At 51.6% G+C, this 8,834-nt stretch overlaps 1 long non-coding RNA gene across 2 annotated transcripts in view; it reads left to right on the top strand.

Annotated features, from left to right (window-relative positions):
* LOC127028771 (uncharacterized) overlaps positions 1-7,077 on the top strand; it is a 68,250-nt gene extending 61,173 nt beyond the window's left edge. Inside the window, exons 2-3 of one of the 2 annotated variants that reach the window (XR_007768062.1) lie at positions 5,422-5,542; positions 6,603-7,077. This is a non-coding gene — a long non-coding RNA (uncharacterized LOC127028771). The remainder of the gene's footprint in view (positions 1-5,421; positions 5,543-6,602) is intronic. The other variant, XR_007768065.1, reaches the window with a different exon arrangement.
* The last annotated feature ends 1,757 nt before the right edge of the window (positions 7,078-8,834 follow it).

Raw genomic sequence — 8,834 nt, 5'->3', positions numbered from 1 at the left:
GCAAGAGGGACCCGGGACGTTTGTTGCCCTGCGGAGCCCCTCCCAGCGGGGGAACGGAGGGGAAAACCTTGTGCCTTTTGGGGGGGGAATGAAAAGGGAGGCCTGGGGGGCCTGGGAGGAGGGTGTCATTTGGGGCACCAGTGTCACCGGGGGAGGTGTTGCCTTGGCAGAGGGGCAGGTGAGTGGTGGACGGGGGGGTCACAGCCCAAAACTGCCTGAAGATTCATGGATGGGGGGTTTAAAAAATAGGAAAAACTGTAAATATGCGTGTGAGGTGTTTGAAATAGAGAAAAAGATCTCATTTTTATATATATTGAAAAATAGTATTGTTTTATAGATATTTAAAGGATTTCAAAATAAAACCTGTATCTACTATATCATATAAAGGATTATAGAGTATAAAAAAATTTTAACTAGGGATATATATGTAGGCTTTTAAAATAGAAAAATAGCTCGTGTATATATAAATTAAAAAATAAAGGACTTATAAAATATATCTTTTTTTGTATTCTTACATGAAGGAATTTAAAACAGAAAAAAGTCTGACTAGGCAGAGCTATCTCCACTACAAACTATACTAAGTCTAAGTGGAGATGTCTAAAAAGATGCTTAAGTGTCAAAATACCTAATAGCTCGAAAGATAAATAGTCTAAACAGATATTCTATATGATTAACGGAAATAGGTCAGTGTAAATAGAGAAAATACGTCAGTCTAAAGAGATAATGTGTCTCAATAGATATTCTGGATTATCTGTTGCAGATCATCCCAGGTGAGTTATCTGTTGTGGATTATCCCAGGTGGACCCCCTGGTGTAGGTGAACCCATGCATGTCCGTCCCCTCACTGTGTCCGTGGGTGCCCCCCCCCAAGCTACTGTGCCACCGGACCTGTGGGTGCTGCCTGCATCTGCCGTCTCTGGATGTTTCTGTTTCTGCCCCGCTCCCTGTCCATTTTCTCTTATCCTTTCTGTCCTCCATCGTCTCCCTTTTTGCTTGTATATCTGCATACCACTGCCTGTCTCATCGTTTCTCGCTATATCCCCCTGCCCAGCTCGCTGTCCCATTATTCCCCTCTGTCCTGATCCCTGGCCTTTTTTCTCATCCTGCAGTCCATCACAGCCACGGAGTGCGTGACCGAGCGAGGCTGCGTGTCTAGGAAGTTTATCTCGTAAGAGCTGTGAGACACCCACGTATTCTCTTAGGTGCAGGACAGCCAAGCGACCGAGTTACAGAAGAGGAAGGGAGGAGAGCAGGAGAAAGAAGTGTCTGAACTGACAAATTCTTCTGGCAGCGCTGAGAGCGAGAGCTGCGGTGAGTCCTGGGCCCTTGGGGCCCTGACACCCCTCTCTGTGTCCCCGGTCCCCCCCTGGCCCCCTCTCTTTCCCACGCTGCTGTGATTTTCTTTGCTTCCCTGTACTCTCCTCTTTTCCTCTATTCTTCTGTCCTGCTCCCTCTTCCTCTCTCGCTTTCTCTCTCTGTTCTACCGCTCCCTTTTCTTTTTTCCCTGCGTTTTTGTCCTGTTCTCTCTCCTTCTTGTCATCCTTCGTCTCTGTCCTGCAGCCCATCGCTGTTTTTTCCTTTGCCATCTCTTTGTCCTGAGCTGCACCTGTCTCTCTACCCATCCTAATTTTCCTTTTCCATTTCTCTGTCCCGCTTTCAGTCCCTGTTTTTTTTCTGGCTCCATCTCCCTGTCATTCTCCCTGTTGCTCTTGCGTGCTCTCTCTCCCGGTGTCCTGCTCCCCGTAACTCTCTTTTTTGCTGTATCCCATTTTCTTCCTCCCTGTTTTTCCTCCGCTTGCTTTCTGTATCCCTCCTTCCTTCCTCCTGTCCTTCCTCCCCCCTACCCCCTGCCTCTGGCCTGCCGCTTGTCACTGGTTTTTCTTTTCCTGCTCTCCGTCTGGGTTCTGTCCCTCTCGTTCTCTCTCTGTCCCTCTGTCCTTCCTCTAACCTGTATTTTGCACTCTCTATCCCACTGCCCCTAACGCTTCTTTCTCCATCTCTCAGTCCTGCTCTCTGCCCCCTTTTTCCTCCCACTGTCCATCTATCCTGCTTCCTCTCCCTGGTTATTCTGCCTTTATTCCTCTGTCCCGCTGCCTGTCTCATTGTTTCTAGTTATATCCCCTGTCCAGCCAGCTGTCCCTCTTTTCGTCTCTCTTCCCTACTCTGGCCCTACTTTTTCTTGCTCCATCTCTGTCCAGCAGCCCATCATGGTTTTGTTTCCTTCTCCATCTCTTTGTCTTAATCTGCATCTGGTTCTCCTGCCCCACCACAGTCCCTCTGTCCTGTTCCTTGTCCTGCTTTTTGTCTCTCCAAGTCCCGTGCTCTAGCCCCATCTTTCTCTCTCTCTTCTCTCCTCTTCCCTCCTTCTTTTTCTCTGCATCCCTTTGTCCCGTTGCTCATCAGTATTTTTTTCCTTCCGTTCCTCTGTCCTGCTCCCTGTCCCTTACTTCTCTGTCGATCCCTCTGTCCCGTTGCCTGTCATTATTTTTGCTGTCTGCATCCCACTGCCCTGCTTCCCATTCATCTCTTTCGGCTCTATCCTCCTGTCCTTCTCCCCAGCAGTATTTTTTCTTTCTCCAGCTCTCTGACCTGCTCCCTGCCCCGCTCTTTTTCTCTCTGTCACTTCCCTGTACCTCTCTCTCTGCAATCTTGTGTCCCGCTCCTTGTCCCTCTCTGTTTATATCACAGTGTCCTGCTCCCTGTTCCTCTCTTTGCCTCTCTACCCTCTGTCCCTGTCCTTGTCCCTGTTTTTCTTTCTCCATCTCTCTCTCCTGCTCCCCACCCTCCCCTTTCTCTCTCTGTCATTCTTTCCTCTTCCCTGTACCTCTGCTTTTCTGTATCCTTGCCACCCACTCCCTCTCTCCCTCTGTCTCTATCACACTCTTGTTCCCCATCCGTCTTTTTTCCTTTTTACCCTTCTGATGTGTCCCCCAACCCCCTTTTACGTGTCCCAGTCTTTCTCTCTACATCCTTCTGTCATTCTCCTTCTCTTGCTCTTCTTGCTCTTTTTCTCTCTCTTCCTCTATCCTGCTACCATCACTGTTTTTTCCTTTTCCACCCCTTTGTCCTGCTCCCTGTCCTCGTCGATCTTTCCTTTCATTCTGCCTCCGGTCTTCCTTTGTTTTCTCCGTCTCTGTCCTTTTCCCTGTACCTTTTTCTCTCTGCTCCTCAGTCCTTCTCCCTCGTGTTATTTTTCTCTTTCTGCTACCCTCTCTTTTTTTGCTGTGACCCTCTGTGCTGTTCCCTTTCCTTTCTTTCTCTAATTATCTGTTATCTTACCTGTCCCTCTCTCTCCCTCCCCCGCTTGTCCTGCTCCCTGTCCCTATTTATTGCTCCATCTGTCTGTCCTCTCTATCTCTGTTTTTTCATGGTCCATCTCTCTGTCATTCTCTCTGTTGCTCTCATTGTCTCTCTATCCCGTGTCCTGCTCCCCGTCCCTCTCTCTTTCACAATATCCAGCTTTCTGGCTCCCTGTCCCTCACCTGTTTTCTATATCCCTCTGTCCTTCCTCCTGTCTTTCCTCGTCCCTCTGGCCTGCTACCCATCACTATCTTTTTTTTCTTTCTCCCTCTCTCTGCCTCGGTCCCGTCACTCTCCTCCTCTCTCTGTCTCTCAGTGTTTCTTTCTCCATCTCTGCCCCATTCCCTGTCCATTTTCTCTTATTCTCTCTGTCCTCCATCCTCCCCGTAACTTTTTGTCTGTGTACTCTCCTACACTGCTGTCCCGTCATTTCTTGCTATATCCCCTGCGCCAGGTCGCTGTCCCATTATTTCCCCCTCTGTCCTGATCCTGGCCTTTTTTTCTCATCCTGCAGTCCATCACTGTTTAATCTGTCTCCATCTCTTTGTCCTCATCTCTGTGTGTCTTTTTTTCCCCCTCAATCCCTCTGGCTTGTTCCCCGTCTCTTTCTCTCCCTCCAACTTCTTTATTCCTCTCATTCCATTTTGCTCTCGATCCGTCTGTTCTGCTCCCTGCTCATCATTTTCTCTCTCTTTCTCTCTGTCCTGCTCCTGACGCTGTTTTTTTTCTGCCATGTCCTTGCAGGGCTCCGCTTCCCTTTTTTATTGATTTCTCCATCTCACTGGCCTTTCCCCTGTACCTGTTTCTTTCTTTGCTCCTCAGTCCTTCTCCCTCATTTTATTTTTCTCTTTCTGTTCCTCTGTCCTGCTCCCCATCGCTGTATTTTTGTTCTCTGTATCCGCTGCTAGCAGACTTACTCCCGGGACTTACAGACATTAACGAATAAACACTCACTGTCTCATTTGCACTCATGGCTGTGTTTTTTAGTCCTTTGTACTTGGTGAGTGGCTGTCACAGAGTCCTGGGGAGCAGGTTACCTCGTGGGTGTAAGGGGCCATGGCTGCAGCTGTCAGCTGGGGCTGGAAGAGCCCCGGGGGGGGGGCCAGTGAGGCTGATGGGGATGGCCCCTCTGTATCACAGGGCTGCAGCCCCAGGGGATGGTGCGCTGGGGCATGCCTGCCGAGAGTGCCAACAAGCTGCAAGGATGTTTCCAACCCACCGGTGCAACAGGCTGTAGGTCACTTGGAGTTGGGCCCCAGAAGGGTGGCTCCCAGGGATTTTCTGAGAGCTGGTGGAGAGGAAGCAGAAAGAGGGGCAGGAGATGGATGCCCCACCTCTCTGGGTACCTGGAGGCCTTCCCACCCCTGGAAAAGGCGCTGGGTGCCTCCCCAACTCAACAAAACTCCTCCAGCCCTGCTCACCCCATGCAGCTGCCCCCAGCTCCAGCACCTCCCCTGAAGCCTGTCCCGTAGCCACGGACTGCTCCCAAACCCTGTCCTCATGGCAGCAAGCCGCCCCTGAATATGCTTTATTCTCCATCAATGCAGGTGCTATTAGCATCAGTTTGGGGAAAGAGCGGCGTCTCCAGAAGCTCCTGCAGAAGAAGGGGTTCCTGCCTGAGGGGAGCCCCAGTCATCCCTGTGGATAACAGTTGCTTGCTCTTTCCCTCTCCCAGAGGCAGCACTGAGGCCTCAGTTGTGGGTTCCTCTCTGGGGATGTTGTGGACTGCATCTGGCTCAGGTTTGGGTGGGTTGCCTTTTGCCTCGTTCTCCGAGTGGCATAGGCAAAAAGGGACAGTTGGAGCGCTTACTGGCTGTGGACAGGAGCTGCCGGGGCTGAAGCTGGAGAGGCCAGAAAAAAGTAAAGCGGCTGAAGAATAAAATAAAGGGGATCTAGCCGGCAGCAGCCTCCCGATGCAGACAGGGAGACAGCCTGCCTCTCCGGGTGAGGAAGGATCCCTCTCAGCGTAGTCCTCAGCAGATCCGATCACCAACGTGCGCGGCAGGGTCTGTATGTGTAACCAAAAGCACACTACGGCCATGCAGTGTGTGCGTGTTGTGAGGCTACGTATCTGGGAAGCCTCATACTGTAAGAGCTGTAAGACAGCAATCTATTCTTCGAGGTGGATGACAGTCAAGTGACTGGAGCTACAGAGGAGGAAAGGAGGGGGAGAGAAAGGGAGACAGAGAAAGACGCGTCCACACTGTCAAGTTCTCCCAGCACCTCTGACAGCGGGAGCTGCGGTGAGTCCTGGACCCTTGGGGCTGTGTCGCCCTTCTGCATCCCGGTCCCCTCCCTTCTATTTCTCTCACTGCTGTCATTTTTTTCACTTCCCTGTACCTCTCCCTCTCTCATTCTCCCGAGTCCTCCTCTTTCTCTGTGGTTCTATCTCTCCACGTTCTTTTTCTCTCTATGTGCTTCTGTCGTGTTCCCTGTCCCTCTTTTTTTCATCCTCTGTCTCTGTCCTGCAGCCCATCGCTATTTTTGTCTTTCTCCATCTATCTGTCTGTCTTCCTATCCCAATTCTTTTTAATTCCTCCCCATCTGCCCTTTAGCCCTTCACAATTCCCGCCCCCCCAATTCTCTCTGTCTGGCTCCATGTCCCTATTTCTAAATTCCTCTCTCTCTGCCCTGTATTCTAGATATGCTTTTTCTTGCTTATATTCTCTTGTTCCAGGTCCCTGTCCCAATGTTTTAATGTCTTCCCTCTCTGTCCCATAGCCCATTTTTGTCTTTATTGTTCTCTCTCTGTCTGGCTCCCTGTCCCTATTCTTTAATTCCTCTGTCTCTCCCCTTTAGCTCATCGATTTAAAAAAAAAAAAAAACCACAAACAGAAACCTCAGTCTCTCTCTGTCCACCTCACTGTCCCCCTTTTTAATTCCTCCCTCTCTGCCCTGTGGGCCATCACTCTTCTTTGTTTTTCTCCGTCTCTCTCAGTCTGGTTCCCTGTGCCTTCCTCTTCTCTGGCCTGTAGCCCATCGCTATGGTTTTTTTTTTCCCCTCTGCCTCTCGCTCTGCCCTGTAGCCGATCGCTGCTGTGTCGGCTTTACGCAGCAAGGTTTTGTTAGCTGGGGTGGAGGCGGGCAGGGGCTGCAGGGGTGGCTTCTGTGAGAAGACACCAGGAGTTGCCCCCATGTTGGGCACAGCCAGCTCCAAGACGGATCTGTGGCTGGTCAAAGCTGAGCCCATCAGCAACGCTGGTAGCGCCTCTGTGATGACATATTTAAGAAGGGCTGAAAAATGCTGCGCAGAAGCTGTAATAGAGAAAATGCGAGTGTGAAACAGCCCTGCTGTTCACCCAGGTCAGTGAAGAAGGAGAGGGAGGCGGTGCTCCAGGCACCAGAGCAGAGATTCCCCTGCAGCCTGTGGTGAAGACCATGGCGAGGCAGGTTGTTCCCCTGCAGCCCATGGAGGTCCGTGGTGGAGCAGACATCCACCCGCGGCCCGTGGAGGACCCCACACTGGAGCAGGTGGATGTGCCTGAAGAAAGCTGTGACTCCAGGGAGAGCCCATGCTGGAGCAGGCTCCTGTCAGCAGCTGTGGCCCAGTGGAGAGGAGCCCATGCTGGAACAGGCTGCCAGCAGCACCTGTGGCCCTGTGGAGAGGAGCCCATGCTGGAGCAGGTTTGCTGGCAGGACCTGTGGCCCCATGGGAGGGCCCCACGCTGGAGCAGAAGAAGAGCGTGAGGAGGAAGGAGCGGCAGAGACATGTGATGAACTGACTGCAACCCCTGCTCCCTGTCCCCCTGCACTGCTCGGGGGGAGGAGGTGGAGAAGTCAGGAGTGAAGATGAACCCAGAAAAAAAAAAAGAGAGGGGTGGGGGGAAGGTGTTTTTTCAGATTTGTTCTTATTTCTCATTATCCTACTCTGATTTTGATCGAAAATAAATTACTCTCCCCAAGTTGCGTTTGTTTTGCCTGTGACAGTAATTGGGGAGTGATCTCTTTGTCCTTATCTCGACCCACAAGCTTTTTTGTTGTATTTTCTCCTCGTCTTGTTGAGAAGGGGGAGCGATAGAACGGCTTGGTGGGCAGCCAAGGTCACCCCACCAGTTTCCTTCTATCAGGCTCCCTGTCCCTATTTTTTAATTCTTGCCTATGTTTCCTGTACCCCATCGCTTTGGAAACTTTCTTTCTACCTCTCCATCCCTATTTTTTTAATTCTTGCCTATGTTTCTTGAACCCAGTCGCTTTTCAGATTTTCTTCCTACGTCTCCCTCTATGCAGCTCCGTGTACCTGTTTTTTAATTCTTGTGTATGATTCTTGTATCCTGTAGCTTTCAAAATTTCCTTCCCACGTCTCCCTCTATCCATCTCCCTGTCTCTAAGTCTTAATTCTTCCCTCTCTGTCGGGTACCCCGTCACTTTTTACATTTTCTTTCTCCATCTCCCTTTTTCTATCTCCCTGTCCCTATTTGGTAGTTTTCGCCTATGTTTCTTGTATCCTGTTGCCTTTCGAAATTTTCTGTCTATGTCTACCTCTATCCGGCTCCCTGTTTCTATCTTTTATTTCTTGCCTATGTTTCTTTTCCCCTTTCACTGTAGAGTTTTTCCCCGTTCCTTGTCTTTTCTCTGTCTTGTCCTGCTGGTCCCTTCTGCCTCCCTCTCCTGCTCCCCGTCTCTCTTATTTAGTCCTCCATCTCTCTGACCCTGTTTTCTTGCACAACCTCTCTGCTCTCCTCTGTCTACACAGTTGTCCTGCTCCCTGTCCCTCTCTTGTTCACAGCATCCCATTTTCTGGCTTCCCTGTCCCACACCTCTATGGCCCTCTGTCTTTTCTCTTCCCTTTTCTCCCTCTGTCCTGCTGCCTTTGGGCACTGAGCCTTGTAGCCAACTCACTGCCGGGATTTCTTATGTGCCTTAATGAACAAACTTTTCCTGCCTCCTCTGTGCCCCTGGCTGTGTTTGCAGCCCCTGGGTGCAGAGCTCCTGGCTGTGGACAGGAGCAGGGCAGGGGGTGATGTGCTGTGGGGCTTTGGCAATGGCCCCTGTCCCCGATGGGCCCCAGCTGGGGCTGGAGCTGGGGCAGCCCCAGGTGTGGCCAGTGAGGCTGAGGATGGGGCTGGCCCTGCTGTGGGAAGGGGCTCTAGCTGGAGAGGGGGCTGCCTGGGCATGGCTGCCTGAGGGAGCTGAGGAAGGGGAACTGGCTGAGGAGGGAATTCAAGGGGGTCCTGCACAGGCAGCTGCCTCCAGCAAGGAACAGGCAGTCCCTGCAGCAAGGAAGGATCCCTCCGAGCTCTCCCCAACAGAGCAGACCACCGGCACGTGGTGCTGGGAGCTCGGTGCCCCCATTGACTATGTGCATGAGCCACCATGTATTGAGGAAGCTTGCGGATGAGGAGCATCAAGGCCTCTGCTGTGTGCTGCTGAGTGGGCGAGGGTCGGGTAGGTGGCACTGCAGAGGAGGAAGGGGCAGAGAGAGAAGCATCGGGGTGGTGAAGGTCTCCTGCCAGCACCAGGAGCTGCGGTGAGTCACACATCCTCTCCTCTGCATCCTGGCCCATCTCTGCCACCCTTCTCCAGATGTCTGCCTGC

Source organism: Gymnogyps californianus, unplaced genomic scaffold (genome assembly GCF_018139145.2).
Source record: "Gymnogyps californianus isolate 813 unplaced genomic scaffold, ASM1813914v2 HiC_scaffold_42, whole genome shotgun sequence".
Lineage (NCBI taxonomy): Eukaryota > Metazoa > Chordata > Aves > Accipitriformes > Cathartidae > Gymnogyps > Gymnogyps californianus.
Note: the sequence above shows the minus strand (reverse complement) of the source record. Positions and strands in the feature narration are given on the sequence as shown.